General features: G+C 37.4%; 1 protein-coding gene across 6 annotated transcripts in view; it reads right to left on the reverse strand.

The window, feature by feature from the left end:
- LOC138692977 (discoidin domain-containing receptor 2-like) overlaps positions 1 to 22,614 on the reverse strand; it is a 1,165,919-nt gene that overhangs the window by 938,856 nt on the left and 204,449 nt on the right. For 3 of the 6 annotated variants that reach the window (XM_069816409.1, XM_069816408.1, XM_069816412.1), the window contains one exon: positions 18,806 to 18,872. The exons of the other annotated variants lie outside the window; for them this stretch is intronic. The gene's annotated coding sequence lies outside the window, so the exon portion shown is untranslated. The remainder of the gene's footprint in view (positions 1 to 18,805; positions 18,873 to 22,614) is intronic. 6 annotated transcript variants of the gene reach the window in all.

Below are 22,614 nucleotides of genomic sequence, written 5' to 3' on the forward strand. Positions count from 1 at the left end.
ATCACATGACTTGCAGTGATTTAAATCGGCAAATACAGCCAACACATGTTCAAAGTGATTTAAACTTTTAAAGTGTTTATACAAAGTGTTCACATTTCAATAACTACGCTAATAGTGGTTACAATTCTTAAACAGTTTTATTTTATATTTTAGATCATATCATATGACTCGCAGTGATTTAACCTAACATAGCATGTATATCACAGATCAACCTAAGTTAAGTCCAAGCAATCACACTAATATGACCCGAAAATTACCACATTAAGTTCCATCTAATAGGCAAGGTTTTCATCATATTAATCTAACATTTCACATCTGAAGATGATACACAAGTATCGAAAACGTTAATGAAAATTTATTTATTTTATGATAAGCAAAGGCGGTTTTGTACACATATAATTATAGTCAAACATTAATAGCTTATCGGCAAACTTCAACATGAAATTGAGGGCGAGCCTAACTTAACCCCAGATTTCAATGTTGCAGGCAGTCCGTGCTCTGCACCACGCCGTCCGTGCTCCTTGTCGGCGGTTCTTTGACGTCGCGCTTCAGTCAGACATTCAGGTCCTGGACGACATTGAAAAGCAACACTGTGCCTTCCTTAAGTATGAATGACCTTACAAAATTTGGACCCGTGGACTCGTCATAACTGGCCAGTATTAAGTACAGCGGTGCATTTCATTCGATGAGAAGTGCAATTCGTCACATCTTTCAGTGCATCGGAGCGGCTGCTGCAATAATTAATATCGCCTGGAAAATCTTGATGGGTGCACGAACAAGCGCGATCGCCAACCCATTTGCAATGACGACATATTCCACAAGAACAAAAGAATGAAACAAATAACATTTTAAAAAGTTTGTAGAGGTGTGCGTTTGCGAAATACGAGAGAATTACAACGCAGCCGAAACTGCGTGCGTCCGCCTGTACCGCGGGAAGGGGATTCGAGTATTAACCGGATTAGTGCATAATGCAGACTAATTTAGAGTACGAGCGGGCCGCATGAATAAATTAGCACCCCGTGTATTCCCCAGCAGTTTCGAACGTTACACATATCATATGAGAGGCTTTTGTGCGCTGCGAATAAAACAGACAATGATGAGGGCCGGTATGAAAAAGTAAGCCGTGACCCTATATGCGACAGAGAGAGAGCGAGAGAGAGTCGAACCCCCAACGGAAGTGCACGGCAGGCACCCACCCCGGCAAAACGGGGGAGTTAGTGCTTCTGAATACCGGAAATATTTGTACCATGGTCGACACGGGTTATAATGTTTGCAGGGTGTTTTTTTAATGCATTAGTCTAACAAGAAAAGTTAATGAATAGAAAATGACGTTGCCGCTATACGGGTTGCACATATACAGGGGCAAGCTAGCTCCAACAGAGCATGATCCGTGCTCCTCGCTTCCTCTGATTTGCCTCTTCCAGTCTGTTTTTAGAGCGCAAGCAGTGTTCGTCAGTGTCGTTAGTACGTTTCTTCCGATCTTCCTGCATTTAAAGCAAAATTATACCCTCAAATGTGTTCGTAGCGTGCACATCACGTTTGTCTCACATGACGTCATGCTGCTATTGGACCAGAGCTTGTACCGGCCTAGAACGAGTAGCAGCAAATTCCTCGTGAGGACCTCAAACCATCATCTGCTCTCATGCTGACCTACGTCCACATCTGGCTTCATTCTCGAACGAACACACACGGTAAATCCGCCGTCATGTGATGCCGGATATTTACCAATGACGTCTCAATACAGGGGCCAGCAGCCGTGTAGGACGCGATTCTAGCCGTCAGTTAAACAATCCGCATTATGGTGCAATTTTGGAAGATGTAAAGTAAACACATCTCAAGAGTCGTGAACATAGAAAAATCAGACTATGCAGATATTCTATTACTACAACATACAACATGGTATATGTTATACGCCTGCAATTTTATTCGTAGTCACTCTTCAATGAAATTACATTCATCGTAAAAGTAACCTCTGCATCCCTAAAGTATTACAAGCTATGAAATTAAATTCTGAGGAGAGTTAACAATACCGTCCGTAACCTTTTGCAAAAATCAGTTTTTTTTATTTTTTTTTTTTTACGGCTATGTGTGTGAATAAAAATCCAGTACAACTTCCACTTTTGTAATACTTAGCTACAAATAAAAATTCAAACAAATCTATGTCAGTATTATTTTAGTTATTTCAAAGACTGATTTTCTAATGGCTACTTTTCGCAACCTAATCGGAAACTTACACAATTTCACTCTATAGGGTAAACACTGGTAATTTCGTGATAATTTCATCAAAATTAATTTAAAATGCAAATGTGTAAATATATCCTTATTCCGATTTTTTCATCTAAAAGACGATAATTTGTTGTACATATCTGGACACATAAAAGATTGGACACGTTCTTGAACAAGTGCCAAAAACCACTTTTACAACTTGAGCTAAAAGGTTGGTTATTTCGTGATAACCTTGGTAATTTCGTGATATTACATTGATAATTTCGTGAGAGATAGGAGAATTGTGGAAAAATTCATTAAAGCCAATGAAATTCTCATTTATTGTTACAAGACTTCAAACATAGTAATTCCGTGTAATATTCATAGCAAGAAAACATAGAAATATATATCAACAAATTGAAAAGGGATCTTATTTCTCCTGAAAGGATGAACAATTTTATTACGGACTTTACTATAGGCCTATCCTATATTACTAGGGTAATTCCAAAAGTAATGCATAACATTTGTTTAAAAATTATATTTTTATCCTACAGCTTTACTATTTTCACAGAATGTAGATACATCCGTTAGGAACAAAATGTGACTTTTCCACATAATCCCCGTCCCTTTCAACTGCCTTGCGTAACCTAGGAACGAGGGCCTGTAGACCAGCACGGTAAAAGTCGGGACCAACACTTCTAAGCCACTCTTTAGCAGCGTGCACAAGGGAGTCACCTTCTAACCTCGTTCCGCGAAGGGATCCTTCAGTTTACCAAAGAGATGGTAATCGCACGGTGCTAGTTCAGGACTGTAAGGCGGTTGTTTCAGTGCTGTCTATCCGAATTTTCTGATCTGGTCTGTGGTCTTGTGACTGACATATGGCTGTGCGTTGTCGTGCAATAGCAGAACATCCTGCTTCTCCCGATGTCGTTGAACACGACTCAGTCGAGCTTGAAGTTTCTTGAGAGTTGCCACATACGCGTCAGAATTAATGGTGGTTCCGTGTGGCATGATATCCACAAGCAAGAGTTCTTCTGAATCGAAAAACACAGTAGCCATAACTTTTCCTCCCGAAGGTGCACTTTTGAATTTCTATTTCTTTGGTGAATTTGCATGATACCACTCCATTGTCTGCCTCTGTCTCCGGTCCAAAATGGTGGAGCCATGTTTTATCTTCTGTCACAATTCTTGCAAGTAAGTCATCTAGCACTTATCATTGGCACTTAGCATGATAACAAATCAAACAGAAGCTACCCTGAACCCATTGCGTCCCTTTTTTCTTGTTTGTTATCACATCTTATCTTCAGATTTCTAAAATTCGTATCGTAATACAATTTTTAAAATACTATAAAATGTAACGCTTGATGCTCAACAAAATTTCGCCTCAAACAGCTAAGATTTATATCATTAAAGCTAAGCCTGTATGGCGACTACAGCTATATCTAAAATTCCAAAAACATTTCCTAAAATTTCATTAAGATATAATAAATCTTTGTACCAAATATCATGTGCTTACCTTTAGTAATAAGCCTCTAATGTAATTACAAACATCCACAAAATTTGTACGCCTGAGAAGTCGACGCTAACTTGCTCTCTCCAAACATAAAAGCTCACTGAAGCAGCTACAACAGTCATACATAGCGTAGCTGTATGTTTCTGGAAACCTGACAACATATGCAATCCCTTGGCGGAAATTTGAATCCCGTAACACCATTGGTTATTTCCCAAAAGGGCAAAGAAAGAGTATCACGAAATAACCACTGCCACGAAATTACCAATGTTTACCCTAATTAAACACTGTCGTAGTTTATAAATAATCTCGCCATAAAATGAAATAAACACTTTTCAGCCATATGAACATTACTTCGCAGAATATACAGGTAGATGCAAAAGTGCGTTTCATACCGAGTTACATTTAACGGCTATAACGCTCCATGTGTCGGATTCAGGCTATTGCCGACGCTGCTTCGCAGAAGAAACTGTCCGCCGTATTGCGCCACAGCGAAGCTAATCCTAGTCGTACATGAAAGGCAGTTGCATAATTTCGTCTGTAAAACTGCAAGAGAAGATTAGGTGACAATCGAAAACTATTGGGCTTATAACGTGAGTCCCTCCTGCAATGGCTGAATGGTGAGAACAGGTTCGAGTTCTGGTCAGGCTAGATCCTACATAGTGGCGGACGAGGGCGCAGTTGAGGTTTTTCTCGGAGTTCTCCCGTTTCCCCAAACCAGACACCCAAATCAATCAGTCAAGATCTCCATATCATTACCATTTCATTGCAAGCAGAGGAGGTTGCTGGCACACGAGTGGGGTTGCAACCCGAATACACAGCGAACCTTAGCGCAGTGAGCTGCTGCGGGTTCAGAATGCGCCTGTCTGAGGAACAGTAGGCCACAATTTGCCAGAGATGGTTTCCGCGCTGTAAGCCTAGCTAGCAAAAATGAAATAAAAACAATAACAGAACGCAGGAACAATGAAATTATAAAAGACCTTCCTTATCAGTAAATGGAATGGATTAATGAACATCAGCAAAAATGGTCAACAGAGAAAATCTGAGATATTAAATTATTCACGATGAAGACAGTAAGAGCTTCAACCTATCCTTCAAAATCGTGGCATAAGTGTGGCTCCACCACGTCACGTTCTTTGTAGTTTGTTCGCTATTACCAATAACGAAAATTAAACATTTAGCACACTTTTAGAACGTCTGACTGAACTGCAGTGTGCCTAACAGCTGCAGGGTGGGAAGAAATACAATGTCGTCGCCACGTCCCCACCACCGGCTTCACGGATTTGGGCCAAATGCCTCTTTTCACTCTAAATTCCACCGTTTTCCAAGTTGTTTTCTATTTCTTCACAATATTGGATATTCCCAAGCGTTTTTTAATTGGTCAAAAGGTATTATTTTTCGATGTTCCACTCCATTCAACTTTCTATTAATTATAAATTTATTACTGATACACGCAATTTTAAATATTCACTTGTAATATGATAGAGTGATAAATATCCCAGCATAATAATTTCATTCTGAAGCACTGCAGCTCTTTGCCTTATTATCCAACATTCCTTGCCTTGGATTTTAGTTTTGCAGTTCCCTTCCATCGTTTTTTGTCATTGTTTTCCTAATTGTACCATTCATTTTCAACTACCAGTGGTACCTTATATCTTTAATCATCTGTAAGATAAATTGCGCCCCAAGTAGTTAAAATAGCCTGTCTTAGGACTGTAATCAAAGACAATCCTGATAGGTCCTGCTCCTTAACAAATAATGTAGGAGGAAGTCAAGAGTCTATTTTATCTCGTACGAGCACACTGCTAGTGCAGTCAATGTACGATGTCAATGAGCTATCGACGTCATCGTGCCGTGAAAGAACATTAATGCTACTAGAAACTAAAACTTCCGATCTGCGTAGACCTTCCTATCAGTAGTTCTGCTATTGCTCATACGATTTTTCCTTTTCAGAGAAAGACAAAAAAGATTCAATACGACGTCACCAGATTACTGTGACAGGAGCCCCATCTATCTAACAATGGATAATTCAGTTTTCTACAGGCGGATGGAGTAACCATTTTTTTTTTTTGTTTGCAATCCACCTATTTTGAAATATTAATGTATGACACACGATAGACTGGGGTAAAGTCATGAGTTGTAAAAGTGGAGACTGGTTCACAAATTTCGCTTATTGAATTTTACTGAATCCTCATAAAAAAGAATAAAAATTCCGATGATTGGCACACCGCGATAAAATCTGGTATGAATGTTTTACAGGCATTGTAACAGAGTTATCGGTCATCTCTGGTTTCATTCCGTTGAGCACCGGCGCATATCAAGGACAATATAGCCACTGTATCGTAATTAGCGAATACTAACGTTTGTAATATTTAAATCAAATTTTAAATGCTACTGGATAGCTTTAGAATTCCAGCTGATATGATTGAACATTCCTGCTACACCAGGGCGCCGAATTGATGATATTTGCTTTCAAGATGGAGTTACGAACAAATGAAAGTGAGAAGCGAGGAAAGCCAAACTATGACAGTTATTAAAGCTACCAATTAAAATATGATTACAAACTGGGAAGAAAATTACCCAACAAAAATACGATACTTTCCAACAGTCAAAGATTAAAAAAACTAAGTAATTATATTAGGAAGAAAGAAGGCATACAAAGAAATAAAACTGATATTACGTGTAAAAATAAGAATTCATTGCGAAGGAAACAAGAATGTTCGGATCGACGAAGCTACGGCTTAAAGGAGGAAGGAATTATACATTAATAGCCGAAATCTCTACACAATTACGACTCCTACAGGGTGTCTATAGGTAATAGAAAGTAGATTGCCCACTTGCAAGACTCAATGTATGTATGTATGTATGTATTTATTTACACTGCAAGTGGGCATGCACCCGGTGGCAGTGGTATACACAATATAAACAATACACAATAAAGAAATGATAAGCAATACACAATAAATTTACAATACACAATACAATTATACAATACACAATAGGCCTACAATTTTATACACAATACAATAACAATATACAATATAATTTCACACAATAATAATAAAACATAAATAATATACCTAATTTTACATTACAACCTACATTATTATGTATAGGCCCTACATAAGTTTCAATAGTCTTTCACTTTATTCTCATCTCACTCACTGTAGTGGCACTATGACGCATTTCACTGACACTTTAGCACACATTTCACTGACACTATAGAACACATTTCATTGACGCTATAAATTATCACTGATCGGAACGATTCACTGCACTGTAAAACCATAACTTCACTGACTCACCTCGCTTCACTGATACAACAGTTCAAATAATTACACCCTTATGCATACTGTACTTATAAACAGAACTACATTTAAGCTAAACATTTCTAGTCTAAGGCCCTCTTACACGCTATTTTTAAATAATTTATAATTCAAACCAAGGAAGTAACTCGTCAGGCTAAATAAATACATGTCACCTTAAAAAATTAAATGTTGAATGTCACCTTAATTTTAATTTGCACTTTATACACAACTTTTTAAATTATTCTTGAACAGCCCTCAAAGACCGCTGCAGGTAGGGCATTCCAATCATTTATAGTTCTATTTAAAAATGAGAATTTACCTACATCCGTTTTCTGTTTCCTACATTTGATTTTAAAATCATGATCGTTCCTACCATAGTACGTTGGCTTTTCTAACCGAGCCGTTATGTCTACCCATGTTTTCTGACCTAGATGTGCTCTATACAATGATGTTATTCTAGTTTTCCTACGTCTGTTTTCCAAAGTTTCCCATTTAAGTTCTTTTATCGTGTCGTTTCCATCTTCTCTTTTACCTTTAACAAATTTAGCTGCCCTATACTGGATTCTTTGTAAGGAATTTATCTGATATATTCTATAGGGATCCCAACATGTAGTTCCGTATTCCATTAACGGTCGCACTAACGTTAGATATGCTATTTCCCTCGATTTGGGGCTATGTTACAAGATAAATTTGACTTGTTGTGTTACCTTCAATTAAATAAACAGTCTATCAGTAATAATTTGGAATTAACGGCAAAAGAAAATGGCCTGTCCACAAGATGGAAAAGGAAAAAAGTCAAACTTGTTCCAGGTTATCTACCGCCAGAAAAATTAAATGTGAAAAAATGTAGCACTACTAGAACTAAAATGGTGAAACTGAAGGACAAAAACAGACCAGCGGATTTTTTTCTTTATGTTTTGTGTATTATAAAAGTTTACGACACGAGAGACAAATGAAAGATCCAAATTAGGGACAAAATGATCTATAACGAAAGTAATGAATAGTACTTTGATGTACCGAGGTACAGGAATTCTGCATTACCACATGGTGAAGAATGGGCAGAAGGAGAAAAATTCCCTGTGGCTCAGTGGATACAGCGTGAGCACGTAGAGCTGAAAACCGGGGCATAGAAATTTATCCCTATTAATCAAATCATATTCTGATTAATAACAAATATTGTAATGGTTCGAATCCCGATTCCCGAGAGAATTTTTCTCCGTTCGACCCATTCTTTGCAAACAAGCAGCATATTGTGCAGAATGAATGTGTATTGACAACTGCGCGCAGAAACGAGACAAAATGGAGCGGAATAATACAGAGAGTAAGCAAAGGGATAGGAATAAGCACTTCACAGACTAAAATGAAGCAATGGCGAAACTGAGCATTATGAAAAGGAACATTATTTGAAATAAATGAAGTGGCGACTCAACATTTATTTTTTAGTAGGTTATTTTACGACGCTTCATCAACACCTTAGGTTATTTAGCGTCTAAATGAGATGAAGGTAATAATGCCGGTGAAATGAGTCCGGGGTCCAACACCGACAGTTACTCAGCATTTCCTCATATTGGGTTGAGGAAAAACCTCGGAAAGAACCTGAACCAGGTAACTTGCTCCGACCAGGAATCGAACCCAGGCTACCTGATTTCGCGGCCAGACGCGCTAACCGTTACTCCACAGGTGTGGACCTCAACTCAACATTTATTACTATGTAGTATGTAGCAACGACAAAGAATAATAGAAACTAAATTAATCCAATTCCACAAAACAATAATAGTGATCGGCTACGTAACCCATTCTTTCATAAAACGATACATGTTTGGTCTCTCTAATAAGGTCATTAGTGAAGAGTACAACTAGATAAAATAATTTATACATAAAAATTATGGTTTTTAATAAATTGTATAGTTAGTAATCAAATTCGTTATCCTTTACTATGTAGATTCAATCCACTTTGTGAACCTTTCATTTCTGCTTCTTCTCTAACATATGATACTTTTGACAAGGATGAAGAATCACAAGAGAGAATGTTGCTTCCATGTAGCCTACTGTACTTCTGTGACCTCAGTTAAATACAAAAATGAAAGCGGAACAATACATATTTATAGAACACATCCATTCGCTGTTCTCCCTCAGGTGTTGTCATGTATGTGTTTACAAAACTTCTACTGTATATTTTAAAAAGTCACGGAGCATGGAGGAGTTACTAAAATGGCGCCTGCGATCAATATAATAAAAGCACTGACAGAAAAACGAGTCTCCAGATTCACATAAAAGGTTAAATTCAGTCAAAGATTCGTATAAGCAGTGAAAAACAGTGGTCTCGTGGTCGAATTCTGCAAATGAATTGCTGCCAAAATCTCTCTGTTGCCTGGGTAGGTGGTCCTCGTGAAGTCAATATGCACATTTACTCTAATTTCTTATTCCATCCACTGAATGGATAATGAAAAATTTACATAGACATTCAGCTCTGAAAATGTTCCCTCAAATTCACAATTTCAGCCATGTAAGTGTATGCATGAATTAAGTGTTTTAAAAAATAGATACAGGTAGCACTATTATATTCTTTCATTTGGTAACGTTTTCTCGTAAAAAATTCTTAAGATGTATTAAGAAAATGGAGAGAGAATAACAAATAAGATGTCGTCCTTAGGTTCAGGCGGCTGGAGCTAAAATACGAGGGATGAATTAGCTAGTTGATATGAGTCACTAAAGTTAACCGCTATTAGACCAATATGTACAAAGTCTCGATAAAAATTGAAATGGTCTACGAAACTACGTTCGATTGGAAGTTAGCCAAAGATTACCCAGTGGTCGAAGTCATTCGTACGATATGAGTACTCCAGACAACTGACCGTGTAACATTACTACGTAGCTGCAGTTGATGCAATTCTATTCCAAGTCAACGTTATTACTTCTTAATTTTAGCGTAAAATTCCGAAGTTGAACACTGTGAAATTAAACATTTGATACTTCAACTGAAAAAAGCACAAAGAGAGGCTTCTAGCTGCACTAGACACAAACACGACTTCAGAGCCGTTTTCTTCCCAGATTTGACACAAGAACACAAAGAAAGCTTCTAGCTACACTAGACACAATCACGGCTTCAGAGCCGTTTTCTTCCCAGATTTGACACAAGAACACAAAGAGAGCTTCTAGCTACACTAGACACAAACACGGCTTCAGAGCCGTTTTCTTCCCACATTTGACACAAGAACACAAAGAGAGCTTCTAGCTACACTAGACACAAACACGGCTTCAGAGCCGTTTTCTTCCCACATTTGACACAAGAACACAAAGAGAGCTTCTAGCTACACTAGACACAAACACGGCTTCAGAGCCGTTTTCTTCCCACATTTGACACAAGAACACAAAGAGAGCTTCTAGCTACACTAGACACAAACACGGCTTCACAGCCGTTTTCTTCCCACATTTGACACAAGAACACAAAGAGAGCTTCTAGCTACACTAGACACAAACAAGACTTCAGAGCCGTTTTATTCACAGATTTGACACAAGAACACAAAGAAAGCTTCTAGCTACACTAGACACAAACACGGCTTCACAGCCGTTTTCTTCCCAGATTTGACACAAGAACACAAAGAGAGCTTCTAGCTACACTAGACACAAACACGGCTTCAGAGCCGTTTTCTTCCCACATTTGACACAAGAACACAAAGAGAGCTTCTAGCTACACTAGACACAAACACGGCTTCACAGCCGTTTTCTTTCCAGATTTGACACAAGAACACAAAGAGAGCTTCTAGCTACACTAGACACAAACAAGACTTCAGAGCCGTTTTATTCACAGATTCGACACAAGAACACAAAGAGAGGCTTCAGAGCCATTTTGGTCCCTCATTTGACTCACAATTATTTTACATTGATGTTCAAAAAATTGAATCTTATTATGATAATGTCCCTTGAAGGATAGTAAATTATCTACAAAGTGACATTCTTATCATACAAAACAGTGACCTCGGAATCCAATAAATTGAAATTGTGGAAATTGGCACAGATGTCAAATCCAAAGTTATCGTAAAAAAATCTTGTCCTTACAAACAATCTGTGGGTAGGTTTTACTGTCATATCTAGTAAAAGTAAGTGGAAGAAATAGTTTTATTTGTTGCAAAGTTTTTAACATGGCAATTACCATTCTCTGAATCTACTGAATTTCTGCATGAATACAGTATGTAATGTATTGCAAGGGAATTAAACTCAGAGACGGAAAAAGGAATCTAAGACGAAAATGGAGCAGAAGTGGAATAAAAAAAATATAGAAATGTTACAATGAAAAAAACTGAGGATCTTTGTCGAGAAACTCTCACCTTACATAGCAAAAGAATAATGAATGAATTCCTATCTAATGACAACTAACTTTTTTCTTCGGGCTGGACATTGTCTTTTTCAGCCCTCCACACACAGTTGACATTTACAGATTACTATGTCGAAAGGGTAGTTTCCGTTATATTTCTCCCCTTTTGGCCATCTACCCTTCAATTTTAACCCAACCGCTCGGAATGTAAGGAAACACACAACACAAACATCGAGAGTTATACACAAAAAGTCGAAAGAGAAGAAAATATTACACACCCACACAGACGGGCAAATGTTGATTGTGAAAACGTACCATCCGTTAATTTGAACTTTAGTTGAGAAGCTGCTGTATTATTCATAGCCGGAGGCCAGGCTGCCACTTGTAGCGCGGAGGCATGGGCGAGTTGGCTAGGATAACACTCTATATCCCTCTCAATGCAAATTTGCTCTAATTCAAACTGGCACGAAGCGCTCACACATAGCTGTCTGTCACACTCCATTGACAATATAAACATGGAAAATTCATAACACACCAATGCAACTCTATACTGAGGCAGATTAACTTTTTCTGATGCGTTGTTAGCCGGGAATTATTTTTGATGTGTAAATTTAGCTATTGGTACACTAGTAATAAGAGACTGAATGCGTAATGCGAAGGCAATTGGATTGTTGTACGCATCCGATACGGCCCAACTGCACACGTAGCTCCTCCCAGTCAGCACCTCATTACACACAGCTTATGATTCCTCACACTTGTGAAACTGCTCACGCCGAAATGTCTGTCATAGAGCTAGGTTCAAATAACGGTATCATATACAGAGACATCATTTTATTTTTACTAACATTTTTAATATTAACCTGGCTACACCTTTAGAGAACCGGAAACACCGTTTGCTACCCCTTCCACGACTTTAGTTCGATGATACTGGAGTAAAACACAAACAAATCACTTTACTAGGTATAGGACGATAGAAAAGTAGTTCATCTATTTACGTAAACAAGGAAATATCGCGATTTTGAGATCGATAATTTTCGTTAGGTTTTTGTTTAACCAAAATACAGTACTGTATTAAGAATAAGTGTTTTTACTCACGAACATAGTTATCCATGCGAACGTATTCATTATGCAGTGTATATTATACTGTCTACAGCACATTAGTGTACAATATAGAGAATGAAGTTAAATTGAAAAATAATCATAATATGGCTATTTAAATACATTTTTGAAAATGGTGGCCGTTCATTTCGATACAGGCTTCAGTTCTTTTGTGCATATTATAGACTATTGCATCTATTTCCAATTACTAGTTTCGTCCTTCGTACTAGTAACTCATGTGAAATAATTCTGTACCTACTCTATAAAAGAGTACCTTACGTACTGTAAATTCAATCTTCACTTCTGCCCTACCTGCACAGATAAAATTACTCAGACATGCTATCTATTGTCCGTCCAAGTGGTTATGCCGCAGGATCGTAGAAAGGGGGGAAATCACGTGACAGTTAATTACTTAACGAGGCCCTTTTATTTAAGTTATTTTAAACAGTTGTATAACATTACGTAAACGTCCAATTCCTAACAGAAATTAATGTTTTCAGAAAAGAGCTAAGACAGCCCAGCTCTTACAGAGGGACGAGCAGAAGCTGGGGGGGGGGGGACCGCGATGTGACGTAGGCAAACGGACAGTACCTGTGCGAAAATATGATTCAATATTGAAAGCTCTTTCGTCACTGGAAAACGCGAACATATTTCTGAACGTACTATACTCGCTAACTCAGTAGTGTTTACATGCGGGCTTTGATTCTGTATGGACGAAGTTGGAACTTCATTACTAGAACGGGTGGGAGTGAAGTACATTCAAAAACTCTGGTACAATAAAAATTGAAGTAAAAATAAAATGATGTCCCTGTATAACTAGCAGATGCACAGTGCTGTCTTGAACAAGTACGACCGATAGTATGTAAAGGAACAGTATACATCCCTGTATGCCAGGTAATGTACTGTCATCCTCTGAGGAGTTTAGTGCTGAGAGGAATGCGGTTCCGACTAGTCTAGCGCGGTACTGGAGTGGGAGGGGACAGTGACAGCGGCAGTCTGGAAGGAAGTACAATCATACTGAAAACATTGGCCAATTTACGAGAGCAGTATGTCTATTAGTATTCCAACGTATTTTCGGCGAGATAGAGATATAACCATTCGTACTTACGTGTTCAGAGAAGGAAAGTAATGTAGAAAATGTTATTTATTTACTTATTTATTATTTATTTATTTATTTATTTATTTATCTATTTATTTATTTATTTATTTTGGTGAAGTTAAGGCCACCATATCACCAGAAATACAAATACAATAAAATAAATAAAAAGAAAAATCATAATACAACTACAATAATATAAATGAAAAGAAGAATCATACTATACAATTTAGTGATTAGTAGAATTGAATTAAATTTGTAAAGTAATCAATTCAAATATACTGTACTGTTGAACTCATCTGAGAAGTATAACTACTTGATTTTGTATTTTAAGATATCGCCAACAAATGATTTTCGCATGACATTATAGGAATCTGTTTTTCACGATATCAATCACAAATATTCTAAAATTCCAATAGAATAAAACCAAAAATTTTCCACAGCATGTTTCCTTAAAAATGACTTGTAACGGTGAAATATTTAACGAGTAATTCATATAATATTAACATAGCTAACATCAGGGAGAAGACAGAAGACTGCATATTTTTGGACGATTAATACTTCCCACTCCGCTCGGCTCGGCTTGGCTGTAGCAACAAAAGAATCTACCTGCAACCCCCCGCATCGATGGCAACAATACCTCAGGTCCAGCGCTAAACTCGTCGGAGGAAGACACATGATGTTATAATGAGGTGGGATGTGAGTTCGTGGAAAAGAAAATGTGTGCTAATACCGAATGAATTCGTAGACCAAGTTTGTTCGAAGCAGCAAATTCAATGTAATTTTGTGGATCCCAATGATAAATAAAAACTAACCTATTCTTCCTCTTCTGCCCAGCTCAAGTTCACATTTGTGTTCAATTTCTCCAAAAATCAAAATAAAAGGCTATATCATTTCGGCCGTGTTAAAATTTATAATACCGCCATGAATAGTAATAATATCGTTGCAATAAAATACGAAAATTTACAACTTTTATATTTTTGTAAATAAAAAATTTTCAACATTCTATGCTGTCTTACTAAGGTTACAGAATTTAGTTTAATTCAAAGAATTGGTAATTAAACTAAAAATGGAAAACATTTTAAAATAAAACAACCTATATATTTTCATTGCACGCATTGTATTCTTCACCTAACATAATTAGGAACATTAAATCCAGACGTTTGAGATGGGCAGGGCATGTAGCACGTATGGGCGAATCCAGAAATGCATATACAGTGTTAGTTGGGAGGCCGGAGGGAAAAAGACCTTTAGGGAGGCCGAGACGTAGATGGGAAGATAATATTAAATTGGATTTGAGGGAGGTGAGATATGATGATAGAGATTGGATTAATCTTGCTCAGGATAGGGACCAATGGCGGGCTTATGTGAGGGCGGCAATGAACCTCCGGGTTCCTTAAAAGCCAGTAAGTAAGTAAATATATATTTTCATCTCCCTTGATAAAATTCACAACGCAGTTACTGTACTGTAATACAGGCATTATGTTAATAATTGTTTGATAAAATCCTATAACTCAGTAACATCAGTTTCAAGATAATTTTGTACATTTTTTCAAACAATTTTTTGTATCTTTACTATTTAACTTTCACTTTAGTTTCTAACATTTCTTTCAGTGTAAAGGAAGGATTCCCACTTCTGCTTCGAATAGACTGTGATTCAGCCAAAAGGAGGGTCGGGATACATTCGCACAATAGTTATGTTTTGTTTTGTTTTCTCATGTTCACAATTTCAATCTATTTTATATGTCCCTTTACTTCCTTATTATTTTCAAGAATTTCAACTCTATAATCTACAAAATGTGCCGATTAACACATTGACGGCATTGAATACGTATCACATAATTTTCCTTAAAAACGGTTCATCCCTAAACGCTAAAAAATTTCAAATTCCAACACTATAAGTAATATGAAATGCTAAATACTATTTTTACAGTGCAAAATTTTTAATTTGAAGTTGCTAAAAATTTACCATCGCATCAATGATGAATTCTAGAGCCCCTGCATTAAATAATGAATGAATGGGTGAATAAATAAATAAATAAATAAATAAATAAATAAATAAATAAATACGCATGTAAACAAGTCAAAATATATACCCATATATATGTACACTGAAATACATATATAAATATTTTGCGCTGTGAATCCCGTTGTCGCACAGAATCTGTTTATATAGTCTCTTATGAGTATTTTGTAATACGACATAGTACATTTTGTGTAAAGGTATTCTATTACTTAACCAGTTCTGGTAGCTGGTAGGTTCGTTCGTACCCTATGTTCCCATTTGCCTGCAATTACAAGATAAACATTATGTAGAATTCATTTTGACCCTCTACTGAGAGAGGAAATAGATCCAGAATTCCTGACTCAGAGTCACTCCAATGTCTCCTTAACTGCATGCCGTAGCCTGGAGCCTGTATTGGCAGCAGGCAGGTGAAATAATCTGGTTTACAGTTCTGTGTTGTCACAGCAACAACAAAAGCGCATTCTACACACTGGTTAATTCTCAATCTAGCGGTACACATTTCGTACGTACGGTCATCGCTACAGCTCTGGTTATTAAGACGGTATTGCTGTAATCCTGGATGTTTACGGCCAGAATATTCGAATTAAATAATTGTGTAGGTTCTTAGGGTTCCGTTTGATATTAATCACGTCACCTTTGTATAGGAAAACTACTGGGTGAGCGGATTAACTGTGAAACGTGAGCAAGGAGAAACTCAGCTTGGCCGTGGCCATATTTCGCGTGGAGGAAACTCCTGCCTAAAGCGATACACGGAGCGATGAGGTAGCAGCCTCTTACGACAGTGGATAGGAGACGCACGTGTTGTGTATGGTCTGCTGGGAAAAGAAAGTACAAATGAAAAATAACAGGCCTCATTATTATTCTACTCCTCAACGGGTCTGCTCTCAGCAGATTATCAAGAGAAATTTCCAGATGTCCGAGTTCCAGGTCTTACTAAGATTCATAATATGGTTAATAAATTTCGTCAAATGGGAAGTGTTCAAGATAAGAAAAGAAAAAAGCGACATACAGTACAGTGCTCACAGAAGATAAGCTGGATGACATTAGACCAGCTATGGGGACTATAAGCAAAGTAGGGAGGGAACGTTCCTACCCACCCCACATTCGTTTGATTGACAGGTGAGGGGTAAGGCAGTTGTTTTGCTAAGTCAAGTGCAGTGGTGGATTCGACACACTTGCGCACCAGTAATTTCTCCGCTCTTATTTCTCGTTTTAAAATCTTTACAGCATTTTGTTTATAGGAAGTACACGTATCATACAATAATTATGACGGCCACCTACTGTCATTAGGCAAATTATATATTTTTCAATTGTATAACCATTCCTTTATCATGTGCACGAAAAATTCTTGAACTGCCTTGTGATCGACATAATAAAGTATTTCTTTTTTAAAAACAATAAAGAAAAAAGCAAAGCTCCATTGTCATTTAACTACACAATATATTAAAAGATACAATGCTCAACATAATAAATTGTTTCTTTTTAAAACCAATAAAGTAACTAAGCTCCATTGTCATTTAAATTGAAAGATTTAAACACAATATAATTATCAACAAAATCAATTGTTTCTTTTTATAAATGCTAAATAAAGTAAAACTAAGCTCCACTGTCATTTAACTTTAAAACATATTTAAAAAATATATGAGATATGAATGAAACGAAATGCTACTGTAGGCCTATACTGCTGGTTTTCATTTTTTTGTTGTTCATTGCCCTCGAAATTTGTTATTAACTAAAAAGAATATATTTGGCTCTAAAATAGAACACCTCAACCGTAATACTGAAACTAAATGCATGTCTGTGATCCTAGACCTGGAGATACTTTTGGTCATATTCATTTTGAAAAGAAAAACAGCTCACAACAGTAAGTTGAGCCAAACATAGATACCATACGTATTGCAATGTGCGCAGATTAGGGAATTTCTCCTCTGGTAGGTATTTAAAGAGATCTAATCCATTTTTTCCTAAACACTTTAGTGGAGTGCTTCTTTGCATCTCTATAGTGGCTCTAATGCTTGGATAACATCAAATACAAATGAATTATTGAACAGACACATCTCCATGTCCATTGCAGTCACTTCTGAAAATCTTTCCTGGAAAGAGAACGCATCAAGTAGGCCTAATATGCACTCAAAGTTTTAAATAAGTTCAGTTCCATATACTTAATAAAATAATAAGTATCTAAACTCTGAAAATACCATAAACATATCTTGTTTTGTATCTTTTCACAAATATTACGAAAATATCTTTTAAAATTGTAAATAAATACTTGTAAGACCACCGAAGTCCGCTTTATGCTTCCGATCAAAGTGGCGTTTAATATTGAAGCGTTTTATATGCGCAATTTTAAACCTACATATTAAGCAACAGACTCTCTTCTTTTTGTAAGTAACAAAAAATTCTTTCTGCCACTCTTCCTGAAACTGACGTCCCGAGATCGAAGCCATACCCGCCACTGAATGAAGCGTGTCCAGAGAAGCACCAGGGGGAGGAGAGGGTCGGTGGAGTGAGGTAAGGCGGCTTTGAGCGCAGTGGCCCTCCGGAGCCATTTTCCCCCATGGTTGCATTAGACAGTTCGTCTAAAAACTCTTCGCCGTCTTACTCACCAAACGCTTCTATGCGACTTACGTAACGTAAAGCAGTAAAGAATTACTGTGGTGCAAGAACTTAAATCGGGTATTCGGAGTAGATTTTGTGAACGGTTTTCAGTAATGTGCATGGCGTAGATATTGATCCTAATATCAATTGTTTTCGGAAGAAGCTTGGTTCCATTTACATGGCTGATTTCATTGTCTGAGTGCAGAACAGTTCATGACAATCTCAGCATGTTAGTAATGAGAATAATATAACAATTGCATTTATGAAACTCTGTCCTTTCCTACAGGAAGTAATCGCCTATGCAGAAACTTCCAAAGTGCTAATAAACATTTGCTGATGTGGACGTCGTGTAGTATGTAGCAGGAGACCATACATATTGAATGCCTAGGCGCACTGTTCAGTCATGTAGGCGGACAAAGTTGTAACCAAATTCTGTAGGCTACATATTATAATTATGTGAAACACCCACGGCTCATTTTAAAACATGAAATATAAATCACTTCATGCAAGTTCAATCACAATTTTCAACATAATAGGCTCATAATTTATTATTTTAACTACATTATGCAGAGAAAGAATAACTCACCTCTCTTTAGTAGACTACTTCATGAAATAAAATTCAAAATACATCTACACAGTATATACTCACTTTTCTTTAAGCATTTTCTAAACGCAGAGTCTCATGGGTTGTTACATTATTTCTTTCTTGAACTCACCTGCAACAAAAACAAAGGAGAGATGAAATTTCATTCGCGTAAGTTCACTGCGTCATCCGCCAGCACTACTGCAGACTGGAGAAGACAAATTGCTGTACATTATGGACAACTACAGGGAGAACAGGAATTCTATGAAAAACATACTTACTTACTTACTTACTGGCTTTTAAGGAACCCGGAGGTTCATTGCCGCCCTCACATAAGTCCGCCATTGGTTCCTCTCCTGAGCAAGATTAATCCAGTCTCTATCATCATATCCCACCTCCCTCAAATCCATTTTAATATTATCTTCCCATCTGCGTCTCGGCCATCCCAAAGGTATTTTTCCCTCCGGCCTCCTAACTAACACTCTATATGCATTTCTGGATTCGCCGATACGTGCTACATGCCCTGCCAATCTCAAACGTCTGGATTTAATGTTCCTAATTATGTCAGGTGAAGAATACAATGCGTGCAGTTCTGTTTTCTGTAACTTTCTCCATTCTCCTGTAACTTCATCCCTCTTAGCTCCAAATATTTTTCTAAGCACCTTATTCTCAAACACCCTTAACCTATGTTCCTCTCTCAAAGTAGAGCCCGAGTTTCACAACCAGAAAGAACAACCGGTAATATAATGTTTTGTATAATGGATTTTTTCTAGCACCAATTTAAAATTGTCATGTTTCTTTCATATCAGGGGCATGCACCGTAGGTACTGATCGGAATTCATTGCTATTATGCAAAAGTACAGCCTTGGCTAACTTTCGGTGAGTCTATGAACAATCGCCACACTTCATGTTTTAATACTTACTTACTTACAAATGGCTTTTAAGGAACCCGAAGGTTCATTGCCGCCCTCACATAAGCCCGCCAGCGGTCCCTATCCTGTGCAAGATTAATCCAGTCTCTATCATCATACCCCACCTCCCTCAAATCCATTTTAATATTATCCTCCCATCTACGTCTCGGCCTCCCTAAAGGTCTTTTTCCCTCCGGTCTCCCAACTAACACTCTATATGCATTTCTGGATTCGCCCATACGTGCTACATGCCCTGCCCTTCTCAAACGTCTGGATTTAATGTTCCTAATTATGTCAGGTGAAGAATACAATGCGTGCAGTTCTGTTTTCTGTAACTTTCTCCATTCTCCTGTAACTTCATCCCTCTTAGCTCCAAATATTTTTCTAAGCACCTTATTCTCAAACACCCTTAACCTATGTTCCTCTCTCAAAGTAGAGCCCGAGTTTCACAACCAGAAAGAACAACCGGTAATATAATGTTTTGTATAATGGATTTTTTCTAGCACCAATTTAAAATTGTCATGTTTCTTTCATATCAGGGGCATGCACCGCAGGTACTGATCGGAATTCATTGCTATTATGCAAAAGTACAGCCTTGGCTAACTTTCGGTGAGTCTATGAACAATCGCCATACTTCATGTTTTAATACTTACTTACTTACTTACAAATGGCTTTTAAGGAACCCGAAGGTTCATTGCCGCCCTCACATAAGCCCGCCAGCGGTCCCTATCCTGTGCAAGATTAATCCAGTCTCTATCATCATACCCCACATCCCTCAAATCCATTTTAATATTATCCTCCCATCTACGTCTCGGCCTCCCTAAAGGTCTTTTTCCCTCCGGTCTCCCAACTAACACTCTATATGCATTTCTGGATTCGCCCATACGTGCTACATGCCCTGCCCTTCTCAAACGTCTGGATTTAATGTTCCTAATTATGTCAGGTGAAGAATACAATGCGTGCAGTTCTGTGTTGTGTAACTTTCTCCATTCTCCTGTAACTTCATCCCGCTTAGCCCCAAATATTTTCCTTAGCACCTTATTCTCAAACACCCTTAACCTATGTTCCTCTCTCAGAGTGAGAGTCCAAGTTTCACAACCATACACAAGAACCGGTAATATAACTGTTTTATAAATTCTAACTTTCAGATTTTTGGACAGCAGACTGGATGATAAGAGCTTCTCAACCGAATAATAACACGCATTTCCCATATTTATTCTGCGTTTAATTTCCTCCCGAGTGTCATTTATATTTGTTACTGTTGCTCCAAGATATTTGAATTTTTCCACCTCTTCGAAGGATAAATCTCCAATTTTTATATTTCCATTTCGTACAATATTCTGGTCACGAGACATAATCATATACTTTGTCTTTTCGGGATTTACTTCCAAACCGATCGCTCTACTTGCTTCAAGTAAAATTTCCTTGTTTTCCCTAATCGTTTGTGGATTTTCTCCTCACATATTCACGTCATCCGCATAGACAAGAAGCTGATGTAACCCGTTCAATTCCAAACCCTGCCTGTTATCCTGAACTTTCCTAATGGCATATTCTAGAGCGAAGTTAAAAAGTAAAGGTGATAGTGCATCTCCCTGCTTTAGCCCGCAGTGAATTGGAAAAGCATCAGATAGAAACTGACCTATACGGACTCTGCTGTATGTTTCACTGAGACACATTTTAATTAATCGAACTAGTTTCTTGGGAATACCAAATTCAATAAGAATATCATATAATACTTCCCTCTTAACCGAGTCATAAGCCTTTTTGAAATCTATGAATAACTGATGTACTGTACCCTTATACTCCCATTTTTTCTCCATTGTCTGTCGAATACAAAAAATCTGATCAATAGTCGATCTATTACGCCGAAAACCGCACTGATGATCCCCAATAATTTCATCTACGTACGGAGTTAATCTTCTCAAAAGAATATTGGACAAAATTTTGTACGACGTCAACAAAAGTGATATTCCTCGAAAGTTACCACAGTTGGTTTTGTCCCCCTTTTTAAAAATAGGTACAATTATGGACTCCTTCCATTGTTCTGGTACAATTTCCTTTTCCCAAATTGCAAATACAAGTTTATAAATTTCGCTATATAATGCACTCCCACCCTCTTGTATTAATTCCGCTGGAATTTGATCGATACCTGGAGACTTGTACTTTTTCAGATTTTCTATCGCAATTTCGACTTCTGAAAGCGTGGGTTCGGGTATAAATGGCTCAGCAGTTTGTATTTCAATTTCGTCCCGATCATTTCTATTTGGCCTATGTACATTTAGTAGTTGCGCAAAATAGTTTTTCCATCTGTTTAGGATTGATGGAGAGTCTGCAAGCAAGTCACCATTCTCATCCTTGATCACGTTTACCCTTGGCTGATATCCGTTCTTAAATTCCTTTATACTCTTATATAAATCTCGAATGTTTTTATTCTTACTATTTGTTTCTACCTCATTCAGTTTTTCCTTCAAGTAACCTCTTTTTTTATTCCTAAGTGTACGACTTGCTTCCCGTCTTTCATTGAAATAATTATCTCTCTTCTCCTCAACTGGATCCTGTAAGAATTTCAATTTTGCCTGTTTCCTTCTTTCTACTACCATGCAACAATCTTCATCAAACCACGGTTTCTTTTTCTTAGTTTCATAATAACCTATGCTCTGCTCAGCTGCAATTTTGATACTATCTCTGATATTTTCCCACACGCTATTAACATCTAATTCTTTCTCAACTTCGTCGGAACTTTCTAAAGTGGCAAACCTATTCGAAATTTCGACCTGATAATTTTGCTTAGCTTCCTCGTCCTTTAATTTCAAAATATTGAATTTGGTAATATTAACTTGTTGCTCTACTCGCTTGGCTACTGATAATCTTTCTCTTAATTCTCCAATCACCAAATAATGGTCAGAATTACAGTCTGCACCCCTGAAAGTTCGAATATCTACTATACTAGTATGTCTCCGTTTA

Source organism: Periplaneta americana, chromosome 17, assembly GCF_040183065.1.
Source record: "Periplaneta americana isolate PAMFEO1 chromosome 17, P.americana_PAMFEO1_priV1, whole genome shotgun sequence".
Lineage (NCBI taxonomy): Eukaryota > Metazoa > Arthropoda > Insecta > Blattodea > Blattidae > Periplaneta > Periplaneta americana.